The sequence below is a fragment of the Hipposideros armiger genome, unplaced genomic scaffold, assembly GCF_001890085.2.
Source record: "Hipposideros armiger isolate ML-2016 unplaced genomic scaffold, ASM189008v1 scaffold_133, whole genome shotgun sequence".
Lineage (NCBI taxonomy): Eukaryota > Metazoa > Chordata > Mammalia > Chiroptera > Hipposideridae > Hipposideros > Hipposideros armiger.
This window is the reverse complement of record NW_017731483.1, coordinates 476,589-497,311: the sequence shown is the minus strand read 5'-3', so window position 1 is coordinate 497,311 and position 20,723 is coordinate 476,589. Positions and strand designations below refer to the sequence as shown.

Here is a 20,723-nt window from a genome sequence, read left to right as displayed (position 1 = left end):
ACTGTCAGATTCAAAACTAGTAAATGGAGCAGCTGAAATTCAAACCTCAGCAGACCTAACTACTATACTTCAATCCCCTTACTTAAACCCTCTAAGGCACTATACTCACCTGAGAGAGTAGTTGTAAGGATTAGGTAAGATAATGTTTGTAGACTTGGAGTATACAAAAAGTGTTCAACACCATTACTGTTATTATTTCATATAAATCAGTTCTTTAAAAACAATTGGGGTCTTTTCAGCTCCTTTTTTTGCTCGGCCCGCTCCAAATTCTTTGGAGTGTAATTTCTCTTCTAATAATAGGACCTTGAGCCATTCTCTACTGCTCAGGCCCGCTTCTATTTCTTTGAAGTGTACTATCTCTTCTAATAAACTGCTCTTTCACCACTTTAAAAACAAACAAACAAAAAACAATTAAAGTGGTACCCAGCAAATCTAATTCAATTTTACTGAGCCTCTATTATGTATTAAGCTCTGTGCTAAGGTGATATAATGATGTATAAGCCTTGAATCCTGACCTCAAGAAACTCACAGAATTCAAAGCTTACTTCCATAAAATCCTGCAAGCATGCTACACCGCTTTCAGAAAGCTCACAATCCTCGCTTAGCACAACAGGCCCATCACATTCCAGCCCTTCTTGCCTCTCTGGCCTCTTCTCCTGACACTTTACACCCCAGCCTTAGCTATTTACCATTCTTCAAACGTGCAAGACATTTCACTGCTCCAAGACCTACAACACGCTGCTGTATCAATCTGGGCGAGTCCCCTCCCTACCTCCATTTCTCTAACTTAAACATTCAGTCCACATCTTTCTGTAATTCCCCACCCCCTGCTAGATTAGATGCTCCTTCTCTGCGCTTCCACTGCATCACATACACACTGGTTGCACTTTGTTCATCGTACTGAAGCTGTTCGACTTATCTGCCTGCTCCACTCTTCTGTAAGCTTCTCGAGGACAAACTGTCTTAGTGGCCTCCATCCTAGCTCCCCAAACAACATATGCACAGTAGACGCTCAATGAATGTGTACAGAAGAATAAACAAATTAATGAACAAACTGTAATTAGTGCTCTAATGAGGGTATAACAACTGAATGGAAGAATGCATCAAGAGTGAAACTGACTGAGAGGGTCTGTGATGACTTCTTTGAGGAGGGAGCATCTGAATTGACTCTCTGTGGGAAAGTAGTACTTGGGATCAATGGCTACATGCAGAGGCCCTTCCAGGAAGAAAGGATTTGAAGAAAGGCCCTAGAAGGAGCTTTTGAGGGATGATAAGTAAACCTCTATGACTACATAGGAAAGAAACATGGAGGATAAGGACATATTGGCAGATAAAAGGGGGAATTACAGAGAAGCCAAACCAAGTCTGTCTTCAAGCAATTTTCAATTTAAAAAATCTTACTGCTGCAAGTAATATTATCAGCTCCCATTTCTTCTATTTGTATTTCTTTTCATTCATTCATAACTGACCCCTGATGACCAATCAAAAGTACAGCTTTATTTATAAGGTTGTAGCTAAAGGACAGAAATGAGGAAAAGAAAATAGTATGGAGAGAATAGGAGGAAACTACTCCACATTAAAACACTAAGCAGATAGGAATGTCTCATCTGTATCAGAGCATGGACCATGTCATCAGCAATTCGGTTATTCTTAAATTTCCTTTTAACTTTGTCAGTTTTTACTACATGTATTTCTATAGCAGACCCACGCTAACTAATTTAAGATGTAGAGACAGAGATCCCTGGAGGCACCCAATATCATTACGTGCTTTGCATTGTACCTAATTAGCCACTGGCATTACTAACGAGTTAGGAAATCTGGTACAGTGTTGAATATATCGCAAGGTGCATTACACAAGAACAAAATGCACAAGGACTTCACTCACTGTGCTCCCTGCTTTAAGCACCAACTCAATATTTACTGCACACCTGTTATGGGAAAGACACTGTTCTTGGCACAGAAATACCTGGATAAATTTGGTATGATCCGGGCCCTTAAAGAATGCACAGAGTAGGTGGGCCAAATGTATCCATGATAATGCAATTCAGACTGTGATGAATGTATGAAAAATGCTGCTTGGAAGAAAAAAGAGACATTCATTAATCTTAACAAGGAAATGGAGAAAGACTTCATGGCAGGGTTAGCTGGGACTCCTAGGAAATGTTTTCATTGTGTTCCTTTTTTATTCTTATAATTTTTTTGAATTACAAATGTGATATATGTTCATTATAAAAAAATTTAAATACAGATAAGCAAAAAAGTCACAAATAAACCACTATATTTTTGTATATGCCATTTTAAAATTTTATTTATAAAAGTGAGACATTGTACATTCTTTTCACGGAGCAGTTTTTTTCAGGCAACAATATATTACCAGCTTTCCATGTTATTATACTTCTACAACTGACTTTTATATATGTTTCAATAGGTGCATATCAAAAGGTATAAAAGAGTAGACAGTAAAAGCATGTGTCTCTCCTATCCCAACCTCCCATGACCTTACAGTTCTAACCAGAAGCAACCAGTTACCAGTTTCTTGTGATCCTTCCACAAGCATTCTATGAATATATGAGCATATGTGTATATACTTGTTTTTAAATAAATGGTAGCCATGCACACAGTTTTTTACCTTGATTTTCTCTCCTCGGACAATACACATATAACCACCTTGTTCCCTGTAGTGGCAGAAGAGCGTTCCACTGTATGGATATACAAGAACTTATTCATCTAGTCCACTTTGGTGGACATTCAGAATTGTTCCAATTTTTGGCTATTATAGTATTGCTTGGTAGACCCTTAAAATATATATACGCACACATTTGTGATACATCTGCAAGAAAATTGCTAGAAGTGGAGCTTTAAGGTGAAAGGATATGTATATTTTAAAATTGGAAACACAAGACCACAGCGTCCTCCATTCAGGTGGCCCTCCTGCCAACTACAGACGAGGACACCTACCTGCTTCCCCACGGACAGCTGCCCTGCCAGGTACTACTCCCCATTCCCCTCCCGAAACACACACCTGACAAACAGTGAAGTTACTAGTCTGGCCACAGAATGTGGACATGTGAATGGAAACGATATGCATTCTGCACCCTGCTTTGCTTTTCCACCAGCTGGAAACAGAGCCATATGATGCAAGGAACTCAACTCCCTGAATCACCATGTAGAGAAAAACTGTCTATCAACCAGCGACACCCACATTGGAGTATTACAGGAGAGCAAGAAATTTCTGTTGTATTAAGTTGCTGAAATGTTGGTATTTGTTATAACATCTTGCTGTACCCTCTTATAGCAAGATACACTTTTTTATATAAAACGCCAGATCCACAGTTCACAGGACACACTTAGGAAATATTGCTTAAGTATTCCAATGTTAAGTATGCCAATGGCTGTTAAGAAAGTACCCTTCATTTCCTGGATTATGAACAGCTGCGTTCTATTTCTTTGTGTGTTTTTTTAAATCAAGAATGGTATAGATTTATCAGATAAATACCTTTGTAATATCTGTGGAAATCAGTCTAAGATTTTTTTCCTTTGATCTATTTAAGTGATATGTTAATACATCCTAATGTTGAATAGCCTCACATTTCTAAAATACACTGCATTTACTTGGTTATTTTTATATGCTATTGAATGCAAAGGAATAACCAGAATATAATCATAGACTAGGAAATTCTTTAAACATGATTTATAAATTTTAAATATCAAATAAGTCAAAAGTAGAACAGACCCTTCCGAAAAACAAAGTTATCACATTATCCAGAGCAAAAATAAAAAGAAACGGAATTCCTGAATGAAGAGAATTAGAAGGTGGGTCTAGGAGGCCTAACTGCACATTTAAAAAGTTCAAGAGGAACCATCGTGGAGAAAGCAATAGTCAAAACTTAGTACAGGGAACTTCCCTAAGGAGACTAAAGCTGCTAGATCAAAAGCACTCACTGCATGCCAGGCAGGCTAAATGGAAAAAAAAGTATATGCTTAGACATATCCTGGTGAAGTTTAAAAAGAAAAAATATATAAGCTTCCCAAAAGAACGAACAGGTTCCTTACAAATGAATGAACATAAGGCTAGCATTGGGGAGGAATAAGAAATAGCCTCTGAAGAAAGACTACCTGGGTCTTGGTGTGAACTTGGGCAAGTTACTTAACTTCTTTGTGCTTCTATTAGGGATGATGACAATATTCTAAGTTTGGTCAGAAGCAGTATTTGAGATACTACAAAAAAGAAGATGGCACACAGTGAATTAGTTAGAATTGCAGGTCTTTTATCTGTTAATACTAAAAGCCACATCAGAGAGTCAAAACTGCCGAAGTTTGAGAGGATAAAAGCCTAAACCCTCCTCAGAGATTAAGGTACAACACTGATGACCTGAAGAACTGTATATGGAGCCCCAACCTAACGCCTCTAATGGTACCTGAGCTCATGCTAGTGAAAAGTGAACCTATGGGAAGGAGGAATCTCACTAACTTTATTAATGTGAATAAGGCAAGGATGACAGTTTTTTGGCCGTGAGCTCAAGATGATCAGATGAAAAAGTTGTAGCTCTGTCAAAAGGAAATGGACTCCCAGTGGCATCTCTTCGAGTCAGTGAGGGCTCTCCTATAATGGCAGATCTCATTGGTAGTGAGATTCAGGACCCTCCAAAAAGGGAACTAGAAAGGGACTCACAGCTGCCCGATTTGAGAGTTACAAAAAGTTATTTCATTCATTCAGCAAATTGTTTGAGCACATCTATGTGTCAGGAACTGCACGAGGGATCTGTGAACGAGACTCCCCAAAAAAGTCCCTTCCCTCAGAGTTTATATATATGGATCTTGATTTATATGATCCAAATTAGAATACCCATTGTAGCCCAATTATACAAGAAACAGAAAAGTCTACTTTTAATATTGTTAATCATGAATAGTCAAACGTTACTTTAACTTAGTTTAGTCCCATTTTTTAAGTTCTGTGAATGCAAAAGCTAACATAACAATTTGGTGGAATTCTTGTGTTAATTGTTTCAGTTCTAGTTACTAAGCATTTAGCACCAACTGGAAATATCTTAAAAGTTCCTCTCTACATACTAGCTAAAAATTCCCTAGTCCACTGCCCATCTTCAGGCAGAATATTTCTTCAATACAAAAGGAAAATACAGAATTAAATGGCACATAAAGAATGTAATGGGTTGAATGGTGGCCCCTGAAAAGACATGTCCATGTCATAATGCCTGAAACCTGTGAATATTACCTAATTTGAATAAAAGGTCTTTGCAGGTGTAATTAAGGATCTTGAGCTGAGGAAGTCATCCTGGCTTGTCAGTCTTATAAGAATTCTTATAAGAGAAAGGCAAAAGGAAATTTGAGTTAGAAAAGACACAGAAAAAAGGAGGACATTATGTGACCACGGAGGCAGAGACTGGAGTGAGGCAACCACAAATTCAGGAATGCCAACAGCCACCAGAAGCTGAAAAAGGCAAAGAACTGAGTCGTCCCTAAAGCCTCCAGGGGAAGTGCAGCCCAAGCAACACCTTGATTTGTGGACTTGTGACTTCCATAACTGTGACAGAGTAAATTGCTGTGGTTTTTTTTTTAAAGATTTTATTGGGGAATTGGGGGAGGGGAACAGACAAGTTGCTGTCCCCTTGTTCTTCAGTCTAGCTGTGAAGGACGTCGCTTCACTGGCCCATGTTGGTATTGTGATCATTGCACTCTTTCCAGCTGAGGCAGATTGGTCGCCGGCCATTGGACGGCCACTCACGGTAGCTCACAGCAGCCCCACTGCAGCCTACACTGTCGCCGGCGACTCACGGCAGCCCAGCTACAAGTCGAGCTGTTGTTCACCATCTTAGCTGTAGAGGGTGTAGCATCACTGGCCCTCATGTGGGATCCGAACTGGTGGCCCTGCTACTCAGAGCTCGCGCTCCCAAGCCAACTCCCAACCAATGAGCCACTCAGCCGGCCCAAATTGCTGTCGTTTTAAGCCCCTCAGATTTTGGTCATTTGATACAGCAACCAGGGGAAATAATATAGTGAACAAAGGCATTTTGGTAAGGAGCCCTGGGTTTAAGTCCCACTCTGTTTAGTCCCTATTTACTCTTTAGTAAGTCTACTAGCTTCTCTGCGCCTCCACTGCCTTATTTGTAAAACTGGGATAATCGAACCTGTGCTACGATCCCCCACCCAGAGTTCTGATAGGAATCAAATGAGATCAAGTATGTGAAAACATTCCAAATACTGTAAAATCCTATACAAATGTGAATTAATGTCCTCATACTTTGTCTGACATTTCAAGTGAGGTTTGGAGACTCTTTATTTAAGCCCACTTGCTGCAAACACATTGGTTTATGCTGCAACATAAACCAATACTTGCCTAATTTTAGCAATGCCAATATTGCATCTTATCAATTCTTAATATCAAACCTTATTTACAGAATTAAGCTATCACTAACATACATATTGTATGTAGTACCTCTTTGAAAGTTTAATTACCACCTACCTTATCATCTATTTCACTTCCCTCAGATACCTTCTACTAATGTCACACTAATTTAATAAAGAGACCATCTAATTGGTTTATTGTCCCCATATATATTAGCAAATCAGTTCTAACTGACTTGTCTTCAACAGTATCTGTGAGCTCCCTTACCATAATCATAACTCTTTCTCTGAACTTCATTATTCCATACTGACTTTTTCTCAGGTAAGAATGAATCATTACTGACTCCTTCCTCCTATGTCTGGTTTTGCCCAGTAGGCACATCCTGATCGACTGCCAGACCTCGTTCTGCTTTCCCCAAGTCAGGTATGTTTATAAAGCATAACCGTAAACTAAGGACATGAGTTCCACAACTATGCACAAAGGTTAATTTCATAACTCTATAATCTCACTTTACCCATGTACAAGTTTATATTTTCCAGATAATCTTTCCATTTTTATTTCACAAGAAACATCAAGTTATTGAGAGGCTGTTTCTACTATAAGTTTCAAATTTCTTTCCTTTGGGGCAAACTTCAAGGAAGTTTGACATTAAAAATTTTGAAATGACACTTTCATAATGCAGTTTTGTATCAGAATTTACTTTTTTGTGCCTTCATCATTCTTTTCTGTATTGCAGTTGAATAGTAATTCAGCTTTTCCTTAGATCTAACACAGTACCATAAAAATTTTATTCTCTGAAATTTTGCCTCTTCAGAGATCTTTAAGAAAACTTAAAAGAATTCTTCCCAAACAGGAGTTGAAACAGTAAAAAATTCAATGGAATTTGACATTTCTATTGTAATAATTACAATTGTTATATGCAATTATTATTAACAACATACATCCTTAGGATGAGCTGTCCTTCAACAATGTATTAGGTGTTCCTATTAAGCCACTGAATTGTGGGTAATATGTTATTTTAATATACCCAACTTCACCACTTTTCTACAGGTAGCAATTAAATCACTTCTGAGATGCAAATTAAACATTTAGTTCTCAGGATAGTCACTAAAATTTTCAAATCAAAAATCATACTTAGGAAATCCACAGACATTCTTTTATATGAATATAGACAAAACTATGCTATGGCATTATCCGTAAGTTTTAATATAGGCTTTATCCCCCTACAAATGGGTTTATAAAGGCACGCACTGTATTGTCTCAGAAACAATAAGAAGTTTAGCAACAAGTCTCCTAATTTTCATGATCTCTAGATGGCCTACATAAAAATAAACTAAACCTCTTCCAACAACCATAGCCTCTATATTTTTCAATCAATTCCACATGAGAGTGCCAAGATACTACTTATTCTGTGAAATGTGTTAGCTCTCTTGATAAACAAAGCTGGAGCTGAAGAACTTCCCTAAGAGTTCTAACTCTAGATTCCCAGGACCCTTCTTAAGAAACTTAAACATCCTAAGGAGTCATCCATTCTCCTCACCCATCTTAGCAATCAAGTATAGAATCTGGCTGCTGGCCACTAGAGGGGGGTGTTTCCTCTGCTGGTTTCTCTTTCCCCTACCTTGCTTGGCTCACCAGAATTTCTGGTTGAACTAGAAATAAGCCTCAAGTTCAACATCCTGACCTTCACTTCCTTTTCACATTGTGTGGCTCTTTCTTTTCATTTACGGCTATAAGTTGCCACAAAAATACCAATTTCAATCCTTAATTATTTCTATTATTATGCCCCATATCATACTCCACTACTTTTTTACAGACTAACAAGCTACACAAGGCTGATTCTAGAGCCTTTGACATTAGTTCACTGGAAAATAATCAGAAAATCCAACCAAGCTTGAATATTCTTTTTTCTAAAAAGTTTCTTTCATTTCCATGTTTACCTTATTTCATTTGAATCATAATACTACTAAAAAAATTAGACAAGAATTGGTAAATTTCAAAGAAGAAACTCAGTGTCTTTAAGTGACTCACCCAAGATTTTTCAGGTAGCAAATAGTGAAGCCATAATGCAGACTCAAGGGCCGTGACCCCTAGATCATTTCCCTATTCTATGCCACGAGTAAAAGGCACTAAACAGGAGAATGGACCAAGTGCAGAACTATTCTTCCTTTTTACCATACCAGTCAAGACCAAATAGCTGTATGATTACTTATTTAATTTAACTCACCATTATTTCTGGCAAAGATTATACACATTTGCTTAGAATAGCCCCCGTTGGCCACAAAGTAAAGTCACAAATGAAGGAAGGAGTGGATGAGGGAGATTTGGGGAAAGAGGGGACAAGGAAAAGAGGAAAATAAATCTATTGAACATTCTTGAGGACAAGCTAAGATGCAAACTATGCAAGAGCAGGCACCAAGATCAAAGTGAGAAATCAGAATCAGAGTCAGGAAAAGGAATGAATGAATGACCAACAGGAGCAGTCACACCACCAGATATTTGAACAGTCCCCCAAGCTCCAGAAGACGTGGGTGCTGGCTAGTTCCTTGTTGCTTTCTGTGAAAAACCCTGGTCTAAGGCAGAGACCTTGAGAAAAGAATGAGACAAGAATTAGTCAGTTAGAATCCGCACCCCCTTTATGAAGCCAAAGACAGGGGAGGAAAGGACCCCTGATTTTATCAGAATAAAATCAAATCCATCTGATGTGAATCTGCTTGGGACAAAGTGGGTATATCACTCACTCAGAATGCTTTTGGCTGCAAGTGACAAAATCCCAGATCACGCTGGCTTACACAATAAGGAACTGTATTATCTCACAGAACTGGAAGTTCGGAGGTAAGGTAGACCAAGTACAATATAATCAGCAGTTCAGTAAGGTCATCAAGGGCTCAGGTTTCTTCTCTTTCTGCTCTGCCATCTTCTAGATAAGATTCATCCAAAGCTAGTTTCTCCTAAAATGGCTTGGGCAGTTCTAGTCATCATAGTCAGAAAGAACATCATCATCAGAGAAGAGGCACCATCTCTTTCTTTTCTCTCTTTTTAGGGACAAGAAGCCCTTTCCCAGAAGCACTCTGGCCCTCCTCCAGATTTCCCTTCACATCTCATTGGGCAGAATATGTTACAGGCCATTCCTAACCCTTCATTGACAAAGAAAATGGGATTAACCATGATTGCTTAGACTAATCATCTGGGGTAGGATGAATGGCTGCAGAGTCAATCACCATGGCCATGGGCAATTTATAATGATGAATATTATTGTGACACTGTTTTTACTCCATAACAAACCCATAATTTAATTATGCTGCTTCCATGATCTTAACTGTGAGGCATGTGCTCTGCCTGAGATTCAGATAATTACTCTTTGCTCACATCCCATCATATCATTGGAAAATTATCTATCAGATATAAAACACTATAACTTTGTTCAACCCACTATTTAAAAAAACTTTAATGCAACATTGTAGAGCAAGAACAGTCAAAACTTTGTCCTCCACAGCAACTCCAATAGATACAGCTACCTAGAAACCCATTTCAGAAAAACATCCAAAGCTGAGTGTGGAGCCAATGAGAAATAGTGCCATGGCTGATTAGTGATGTCTACCATGGGCTTGGGTTTAGGCACAGCACATGGCATATATTCACCAACACTGACTTAGAGAAAATCTCTTTAAATAATTTCCCTCCAATGATAATTAATTTCTCTGTTTCAATGCTTCCTTATTTTCATTTTAGTGGGAATCCAATCTAATGCCTCCCTTCACTTCATTCTCATCTACTTTACACATATATACACATAATATAATCGAGCATGAACTCCAAAATTATTTTATGTATAATGGGAGAGTCCCACAGGATCTCTGGAACTGGGCCCCTTTTCTAAGGCCATAGAAAGGCTTGGCAGAATGGCTTCATTTAAAAATTGTCTCCTTTAATAAAAAGTAGGGGGAACTTTGGGGCCCAGTCTACATGTGAACCTAGGCAGGATTGAGGGACAGAAGGAAAAAGAGAATAAAAATGTATCCCCAATTAAGGTGGACTAGTCCACAGATGCAAGACAAAATGCAGAAAGGGACCAAATCCTGGAAAAGAACTAATCAATAATTGGAGAATGCTTAAATAATGGCAGGTTACAAACAGTATGCAGAGTTTATGTCTATAAAATGTATTTGAAAAGACACTGAAGGACAACAGTGGTTATCCCTGGGTGAGTTAGTTTATGGCTTTTTTTTCTTTTGTCCTTCTATTCCTTATCTACATTTTTCTGAGTGTCCTGTACTGCACACGCACTGCCTTTTTAATGAGGAGAAAGAAACAACAAAGGAAACATGTTTCTATCTTATCGCTCGATGGTTTGGTTGTTCCAATTAACCTCTTATTGCCTTATATTTAAGATCAAGCTTGTTCAAATATTCTATTGTTGGTCAACTTAGGTTGTTTCAACTTTCTGGTATCACAAGCAAAAAAGTACTCTTGTAGCTAAGAATTAATTTGAAATATAAAGTGAAAACTAGAAAAATCCCTAGGACATGAATCAGAAGTATTTAATTGCCCCAAAACACACTAAAATTACCACTACTTAAAAAACTTACAGTATTCATTTTTTATCGAATCATTGTTTTAACCAATTTATCCAGTTGACCAGTTTGCTTTCAACTAAATTGTATTTGGCCAAAATTGGTTTCAGGCAAAATAACTTTAAATGAAATTGGTACTGGACAAAGAATATACTACCTACCAGCATCAGGGGAAAGTCTGAAGGCAGAGATAAGAAATATGATCCCAAAAAAAGGTCCAATAGTAAAGAACAGTCAAGATGCCCTAGACAAGTTTAAGAGATAAAGATCATCAGCAATGGTTCAAAGTGGAAGGAAGTCTTTTATCAAGGAGCTGTAAAATTAGCCCAAGTAGCTTCAAAAGTGCTAGTAAGGAGATAAGTAAATTCAATTTCATCTGCCTGCTTGGACACTTTCTCCCAGGTAGAACATGCTAGGGCTTTCCCTAGGTTCCCTAGATGAAAAAAATTTGGGACGGTATTTCAAACTGAGGATGCATGTTCCCCAAATCATTCATCCACAATCCCTTTCCCAAGTAAATGAGGTTCTGGATGGGCCACTGCACGATGGGGAATCCAAATGACTTTTTTTTTTTTTTTACATATTATGGTTCCCATTCCAAATTACAAAAGTAATATCCTATACTGTCAGACAAAGCAGAGGTGCCAGGTGACATGCATGTGCACAGAGGAAAGCAATCTGAATTGGACTGCTTCAGGAGTGAAGGGCCCAGCTGGCAGCCTTCAGTTTCTGCGATAGCTGGTAGTATGGCTAGCGAGAGCTAGAAGACATCTCTGGTTTGAACAGTCTTCAAAGGAATCTGATTATAGTCAGGATTTCTTTTTAGCCAGTTATCGCTCAATGGAAAATCCTAGAGAGCTCTGAGCAGCCTGTATTCATTCAAATATTAGTTGTCTGCCAGGCTGTTGGTGTTGCTGAGGAAAGCAGAGGTAGCACAGTGAAAGACATCTTTGCAATTAAAAAAGGTGTTCTATAGGAAGGAAAACAGAGAACTGTTATTTATATTCAGTCACAGCAAAGTAGGTGTGAAAAAAAGGTAAATGAAAAGTCTTGTTTTTGGTAAGAAGCCAAACAATGTAGATATAGACTGTTCACTAATGTTAGGGCAACTGAATAGCCATTTGAAAAAAAATAAAGTTGGACCTACTCCTCACACCACACCACACACCAAGAAAAATGGGTCAAACATTTAAGTGTAAAATAGGAACCATAAAAGTAGTAGAAGACAATATGAGAAGTTTTTTTACAACCTTGTGGTGAGGCAGGATTTTTTATAACTATGGCACAAAATCCAAAAGTCATAAAAGAGAAGACTGATAAATTGAACTACATTTTAGAAAAATACCTACAGAGCAAAAACACCATAAGCAAAGACAAAAAACAAATGACGAACTAGGGGGAGGGGAGAGGTATGTTGCAACTCATATTAAAAAGGACCAGTCTCCATAATATAAATGTTGGCCACAAGGTTATTTTTAAGCGACCTTGCCCCTCCCAAAATAGGCAAAGAATATGCGACATTTCATAAAAAGTAAATATAAATGGCTCTTAAACATGAAAAGATATTCAAACTCATTCATAATAGAAATAGAAATAAAAACTACACTAAGATAATATTTTTACGTATCGGATTGGAAAAAATCCTAAAGTTCATAACATATTTTATTGGCAAGAATATGGGTAATCGGGCACTCTTGCACATTTCTGGTGGGGGTGTAAACTGTACAACCTTTATGGAGAGCAATTTGGTCATACCTATAAAACTACCATAAGATACATTCTTTGGTCAGCTATTCCACTTTTAGGAATTTACCCTACAAACATATTTCACAAGTGTGAAATAATCTATGTAACAAATCAATTGTTGCAGCATTGTTCATAACAGCAAGAGATTGAAAATTTCCGCAAAGTCCATCAATATGTGACTGGTTAAATAAATGATGCTACAGCCACACAATGATGTGGACGAGATCGCCAAGATAAACTGTTCAAGTGAAGTACATTTTGGATATTTTTCTGTTTCTTAGGAAAAAATTCTAAAGTACACCATTTAATGAAAAAGGTAGAATACATATAAGCTTCCATTTGTATAAAGAAGGAAAGGAAAAGAGAATTTATATTTGCATTGGCTTAAAAATACATTTAAAAACTCCGGGAGGATGGGACTTGAGCAAATGGGGGACAGGGGTGGAAGGAAACTTTCCATTGCTAAACATTTTGTTGTTTGAATCATGTGAATGCATAACCTTTTTAAAAGTTAAATCTTAAAATATTTACTAGATTAAATGTTTAGTAGATATAATCTGAGTTCCTAGATAAGATTCTACACTTGGGCCCCTCAGTCTACGGGGGTGATAGGTGATACACAAGTGACTGGAGGCCTTGAATAGCAGCATTCAGAACTGGAAAGCAAGTCAGGGTTAGCATTGGAAATATGATGGCTAGAAGTGAAAAACTCACTAATATATGCCCAGGGCAGAGACAGTGAAGAGGGAAGAACACAATCTTGTGAAACCGTCAGAGCTAAAGTGGCACATCAATATAAAGAGATAAGCCAGAGGTTAATTCTTGGGGTACTGGAGTTGAAAGGTGGTACAATTCCTTAGGGTACCTGAATTGGTTCACTGTTCAAACACAGATGTCACAGAGTGACATAACTCGGGACAACTAGAAAATTAGTTGCAACAGTGGGACAGAGAGGTGTAATGCAGCAATACAACGTACAGGCGGCCTTCTCCACTCCTCTGTTTTGCCTAACCCCTGAGTAAAACTCTCTGGGAAAAATTAATAAGGCCATGAGGCTGGTTAGGATAAAGAAAATAGAATTTTTTGAATAAAGCTTCTTGAAAACTGCTTTCATTCATTCATCAAATATTTAAAGAGCACCTACTCTGTGCCAAGAACTGTTCTAAGAGCTCAATAAATTCATCTTCAAAAATAAATATGGCCAAGATAATTTAAATAAAAATGCATTTTATAAGATTTTGAGATAAATAGAAGCTTCTCTCAAAAAATTTTTGAAATATGAAAAAGTCACTAAAAAATCAATTGATAACTATAAAGTGCTACAAAACTGATTTCAAATTTTATCCAACTTATTCTATTGTTTTTGAAAAGTGAAAATAGTTATTTTACATGTGAATTTAAATAAGAATCATTTTCAGAAATTACAAATAGTATGGTAGTTTATTTCAACTTTACTAAATTGAAATAGCTTAAATCTTTAAAATATGGCTTTCTACAAAAACTCATTGACACAGGCAACAGTTTAATGGTTACCAGAGGGTAAAGGGGGTCAAATATATGGTGATAGAAGGAGAACTGACTCTGGGTGGTGAGCACACAATGTGATATATAGATGATGTGTTATAGAAATGCACACTTGAAACCTATGTAATTTTACTAACCATTGTCACCCCAATAAATTTAATTTTTAAAAATATGTCTTTCTATTCTCATTACGACAATTGATAAAACAGAAAAAACATAACTGGAAAAGGGCACTAATTCGGAACAGATGTTAGAGAGGAATTTTTCCAGTGAACTATAAACATGAGGAATAAATACTGGAAAATGTATAATGGTAAAAAAAAAATCAGAATCAGTTACTAATTACATGATCTAAGCAGGAAACCAGATACCTAAATATATAGAACAGGCATTTAAAAAATAGCCCTAAATTAATGGACAAACCATGTTTTTACTATCTAAGCTTAGATAATACATCAACCTGCAATGTGTTAAAATTAAGGTATTTCCCAATGCCTACACACTCAGCTCTTATTTATCCATAAGGATGTACCCAAATGCAAACCTAACAAGTTTGGGAAAAAAAATTTTTATTGTATTCTTTCTGCTTGCTTCGTTAACGTTTTTGCAACTTAATACCTATTTGGTACTTTCCTTCTGACCTGCCTTCTTATTTCACTTTCTCCACTCACATTTTAAAAGGAGATACAAAACCTTGCAACCCCACGATCACCAGTCCTTCTCTAGAAAAAAGCAGAAAGGACAGTTCTGCCTTGGTTGCAACATTTAAGAAGAAACGGCTTATGCCTAGCATGCAGTGAAGATCAGAAAAGAACTGAGGAGGAACAAACAAGAAAATCCATTCCAATGAAAGTTTATTAATTTTTATGAAGTCAATTTGTGATGCATCCATACTCAAGTGATTGTACAAAAACAAATTTCAAAGCTAAATATAAAATGACTTTTGGACTATCCAGGTTTCTGCTTATTTCCACTTTATGGACAGGTGAAGGCTATAAGGCTGGTGGTACACCAACTCTCTCAGGTCACCAAGATCCCACTCAATGGCTACAGTTAATTATCATGCAAGTCAAAGCAGTTTAATATAATACTACCAATATTACTACTATAAGCATGCATGTTAAATACAAAAGCGTTTAACGAGCCTCCTGACTACAGCAATCAGGCAGTGACAGAACAGGCCAGAGTTGACTCATGATTCACAGTGTTTAACCAACCTAAAGAGCATCCAACTTTACAACCTGAAAGGTCCTTAAAGATCATATAATGAGCTCAACACTATCATTTTACAGATGATGATATGAAGGCCTCCCAAAAGATGAATTAACTTACCCAAGGCTTTGCAGCATCATTGCAGCAGAGTCAGATCCAGGCCTCTGAGAAGCAATCTAGTGGTCTCTGTGAAATACAGCATCCCACTCTTGGAGAATATGCTGAAGGAACTGTTCTTGTATATGTGAGGCAATCGTTTTTTTTCTTTCTTTTTTCTTTTTTTTCAGAGTTAGGCGATGGGAAAGGGTTGTGTAGTTATATGTGAAAAGAGATATTTACTTCATCTGTCAACTCTAGCTAAAATGCAGATCTTATTTCTCAGGCAGAAATAATATACTGAATTGATTTATCACACATGAGTAACAGCTTTTGTCCCCCGAATCACTGTGGTCTTCCAGAGTTTACAAGAGACTGGGGAAAACATAAGAAATAAACTATCTTTTTAACCAGATTGCAAGCATGTCCTGTTATTTACTAATGAATAGAAAAATATTACTTAATGAGATGTTAAAATATTATTAGCACTTACACTACTAAGCAATCATTCCATCTTGGGTTTTCACTTTTTACCAAAATTTCCTATAACATAGAAAATCTTTCCTGAGCTATAATATTTCTTCTTTGTCAAATTTTAATATTCTAAGTCACATGGGCTTTTCTCTAAAACTTCTGACAAATCATAATTCCAAAATCTCTTTGCCTAGTTTACTTCTGCATATATATAGTTATAAAATTTATTTAAATACATTTTGGAAAGTGTAAGAAGTTCAAGAATTTTTATTTTTAACTGGTTATGCATAGATATCATGGTTCTCAATTCTCTAAACCTTAAGAAATTTTTTCCAAAGAAGTTGATATGAAAATTTCCTAGCCTACAGCATCCAGTTCAGCACTAATAGGAAGCAGCCTAAAAAAAAGTACACATAGAAGGGGAAAGAGGGTAGAATAAGAGTGAAACCAAAAGTTTATCAGAAAAGAATCATCATAAGCAAATCTATCTACGCAGATATAACAGGTACAGGCCAAACTGCAATTTCCTTGTAATACCATGCAGCTGCCTGGGCTTGTGGCGGGCACCTTGACAAGATATATTCAATCAGGAGTATCGAAAGTTCAGATAAAGAAAACAACTACTGTATGATCTCACATACTCTACTCATGCCAAGAATATCCTAACCCACACAATTTGTTACTTATATTATAGCCATTCTCAATTCATATTCAAATTTAAATGGGGGGATATTTTATGGGTATTTCCTGTCTATGTTAAATTTAGGCTCCACAGACATCTCAAAGATGTGTGAGGCATGCTTCTGAAGCTTATAGTTTGACAGGAGAACAAGCAACAGACACAAGAACACAAAAAGGCAGTAAAATGAGAAGCTTATGAAAGACTAAAGCATAATCTGAGTTCATTTCTTGAGCTAGCTGTAGAGGAAGGGTAAGATTTCAATAAGCAGAGAAGAAGGGAATGCCATAAAAAGGAAAACTATGAACAAATGTGGGAGGGTGAAAGGATGTTTGAAGAACAGTGAGGATACCAGTTTGACTAGCACAGGGAAGTCCTGTGAAAATTAAGAGGCCAGGATGTGAAGGCTTTGGGCTTTTATTGTAGAGACAAAGTCCAGCTGCTAAAGATGTTTGAGCCCAAGAATGACATAACAAAAGCCGTATTTTAGGAAGAGTGATCTGGCAATGACAGAATTGACAAGGAACAGATAGTATGCAGGTAGGTCGGACAGAAAACTATTACATTAGTTCACATTCTTGAGCCCAGTACACTTAAGTATATAAATCAATGTCAGCTCAAGTTAAAAGTTTTATATACATATCTTAAATGTAGTATAGAACTTCTATGCTGATTCTAGAAAACTTGGACTCATACTGTTTTTTTTATTTTTTTATTTTTTTACTTTTCCTTCCTATATTCACCCTAGTTAACAACTTGTGGCTTGAATTTTTTATTTTACCTTTCCTCACCCAATCTTTGCATTACTAAGACTCATCATCATTTGTTTTATCATTCTTTACATAATAGTATAGTCAACAAGATTATAATATCATTGCTTAATCAGAAGAGCATTTAAAGCAATTGTTTAAATTCCACATTGTTATAGCAATTGCTTTGTCTCACACACAATAAATTTCTCCCAAATTTCGTATTTTATGTTCTTTCTTGCAGACAGACTCTACCTACAAAACCAAAACAAAATGAAAGTTAATTATCCAATGGACCTGTAATAGTTATTTCATAGAAAGAGTTAACAGATTGGCTGCCATAAGTATCATGAAAGCAGAAACTGCTTTCTTTGCTTTGTGTATATAAACTAGGACATAAATATGAATGTCCCTCTTCTAGAAAAAGGACCAAATCAGGTACATTTTCAACACCTCAGAGACCCTGGTCGTCTTATTCCACTTGATTTCCTAAAAGAAGATATTTTAATTATAAAGTATTAAGTTTTGTTTAAGTCATCAAAAAGGAAATTTAGATTACCGAAATAGTCATACATATGCCTTACAGAATATTATGCCTGATTTCTAGTAAATCAGACTTTTGAAAAGGTATAGAACAATAGCTATTAATTTGAAAGAGAATAGAATGATCCATTACACTTGAGGTCACCTAAAGAATTGCACATGTTTAGGGACCTATTACAGGGTTAAGCAGAGGATGGTGTCCCACTCTGTAATAACAGAGCCTCGTCTCTGTTTCCATGACTTTCCATTTGAGTGCAGAAATGTTGCCACTTATCAGGGACCACTGAAACCTCTCCAGCAGTCAGTCCAGCTTCCTACCCATAGGAGCACTAAGCCAGCTGATTGGCTCTGGGCAATCAGACAACAGCCCTCAGCCTAACAATCATCAAGGAACCAAGATTGGTGACTGATACTCAAGAAGGGGAGGATGGAAGGAGGGGGTCGGGGGAGGAAAGCACAGAATTAATGAACATAGACGTCCAGAAAGATACACCTACTCAGAGCGAGAAATGCTTTACCTGGAGATAATCAGCAAGGAATGGAATTCTTTTTTTAAATTCAAGGTAAACAAAGATACAGGTTTAAAACTGTCACTGAGGGAGCCCAATTCATATGAACAAACTTGGCTAGTAGCTTTATAACTACTGTGAGTGGGCAAGGACCTTTTATACATTAACGTTTAGAAAACGCAGCTTATTAAATGAATTCAATGAAAGACGTCCTGTTTCCTAAAAACTGTACCTAATTTTAGGGTTCCTACTAAATTGTGATTCCAATTCTGCCTGAGACTTCAAATTGAAGGGGGAATGGGCGGGGTGCAGAACACATGAAATTTTTACAGCATGGAAATAAAAGTATTTTTAAACACTCTTGGGGGTGAAGAGTTAGTTAGGCAAGAAGTAATACGTGGAAACTGTCAAGTGCTTCTCTACACACCCACCCACCAGATATCATCGCAGCCGACTAGGGGAGTCTCCCTCTCCTTGTCTGACAGCTTCACTTTCTTTGAGGTCTGGAGCTGGTGATCACACTGGCCCGTCATGGTATTTTCAGTTAACAAAGCAGTTACTCAACAGGGGAAAAAGCCACAAAGGAGCTGAGCAGCTGCTGCTGCACCCGTGATGCAAGTGCAGGATGAGCCCCGGGCCTCCACCGCGGCCTCGGCTCCTCCGTGACGTCCGGGAGGGGTATCCCCGGCTCTCAGGAAGTGGTGGCCGCGGGCGGCTCCGCCCCCACGCGACTTGGGTCTAGCCAGGCCACTGGGTGGCTGGACAGCCGCGCCGGCTGCGGCCGAGATCACCGTCCGTTACACACACGCGCGCGCCCCGCTGCCTCGTCCGCGCCACCCCTCACGGTGGACCCCGCGCCCGCGCCTCGCCCTCCTCTCCCGTCACAGCCCGCGCCGCCCTCTCCCACCGCTTACACCCACTCACCCCCGACCCCCAGCGCCGAGCCCCGGCCCAGCGTGGCCGGTCACCAGACGGGGTCGAGCAGAGTCCAAGATGGCGACTCCGCCCCCCGCCCCCTCCGTATCCCTGGCGGGGTCAGGGCGCCCCCTCACGCGGGCGCGCTCGCTCCCGAGGCCCAGCTAAAAATAGCCAGGCCCAACTATATTTGGTGTGGCCGGATCCAGACGCGGCCACGCGCACCGCGCCCCAACCCACCCCGCCCGCCCGGGAGCCCCGCCCCGCACAGCGCTGAATGGAGAAGGGGCGGGGGTGACCGAGGGGGAACCTACTCCGCTATCTGCAGCGCGCGCCGGCGGCGGGGCCCAGCCAACCTCCGAATTTAGTAACATCGCCTGCGTCAATCACGCGCCTCGCGTGCGTCAGCGACGCGCGGCTCCAGGTCCTGCTGCCCCCACCTCCTAGCTCCTAGCTTTGAATGGATACAATGCAGCAGCGCCCTCCTTCCTTCCGAGACTGGATTGGAACCCAGGGCTGGGCAGAGGCTCGGTTCCTCTCTGCCAGGTCAACTTTCGGGGCATTCTCCCACGGTCTCTTCCACACCACCCTGTCTCCAGTGGAAGTTAGGGGGAGAAATATACCCGTGTCCTATATGTAATATTAGTTTTGTTTTCAAGTTTCTGGTGCTAGATAGAATCTTCTTCGATTCTGAAACGTGTGCTGTGGACAACGGGATCCTCCCTCCTCTCCGCCCCCCCAACACCCTCAAATATTGTGACAGGTCAAAGAACTATGTCACATCTGATTCAAGTGGACCCACGGGGTCCATGTCTGTCTGCATTGTTTCTCCTTAAACATGCGTTTCTTTAAAAGAGGTTGCTTTCACCCGGATGCAACCTTCGGAACGAGGAGCCTTTAACTCTGATAAAATTTTGTTTTTGTTTCCAGCAAGAAATTCGCACTTAAATTCATCATTTCCAGAAAGAAATCGCTCTCCCTCACGGTCGCCCAGGCTTTCGGCACACCACTTAATGACAAATGTATCCCAGGAGACCAGATCAAATCCCTTAGGGAGGGACTGACTAATAAATCCCGTTGATTGATTTCGAAATGTTTAATTTGGGAGGTGGGAGGAGAGGCCCGGCTACAACCATCAAAAAGTGAAAGTGCGAGCTGAGAGTTCCATTTCTGACAAGGGAGGGGTTGGGGAACACTCGCAACAGTCTGACCCGCTCAGCTGTTCAACACGTGTGTGCTTTACACACACTTAGTTTCTGCTGCGGCGCGCACGTGGATGATTGATGTGCATTTAGTTGGGTTATATGGGTCCAGTCAGGAAACTCACAACTTAAGTAT

The 20,723-nt window shown here is 38.9% G+C and overlaps 1 long non-coding RNA gene across 1 annotated transcript; it reads right to left on the bottom strand.

Moving 5' to 3' along the window:
• Positions 1-7,355: 7,355 nt before the first annotated feature.
• Positions 7,356-19,158, bottom strand: LOC109386382 (uncharacterized). Its single transcript, XR_002124782.1, has 3 exons — positions 15,541-19,158; positions 11,100-11,182; positions 7,356-8,950 (listed from the first exon to the last, which is right to left on the bottom strand). It is a non-coding gene; the product is annotated as an uncharacterized LOC109386382 (long non-coding RNA).
• Between the last annotated feature and the right edge of the window lie 1,565 nt (positions 19,159-20,723).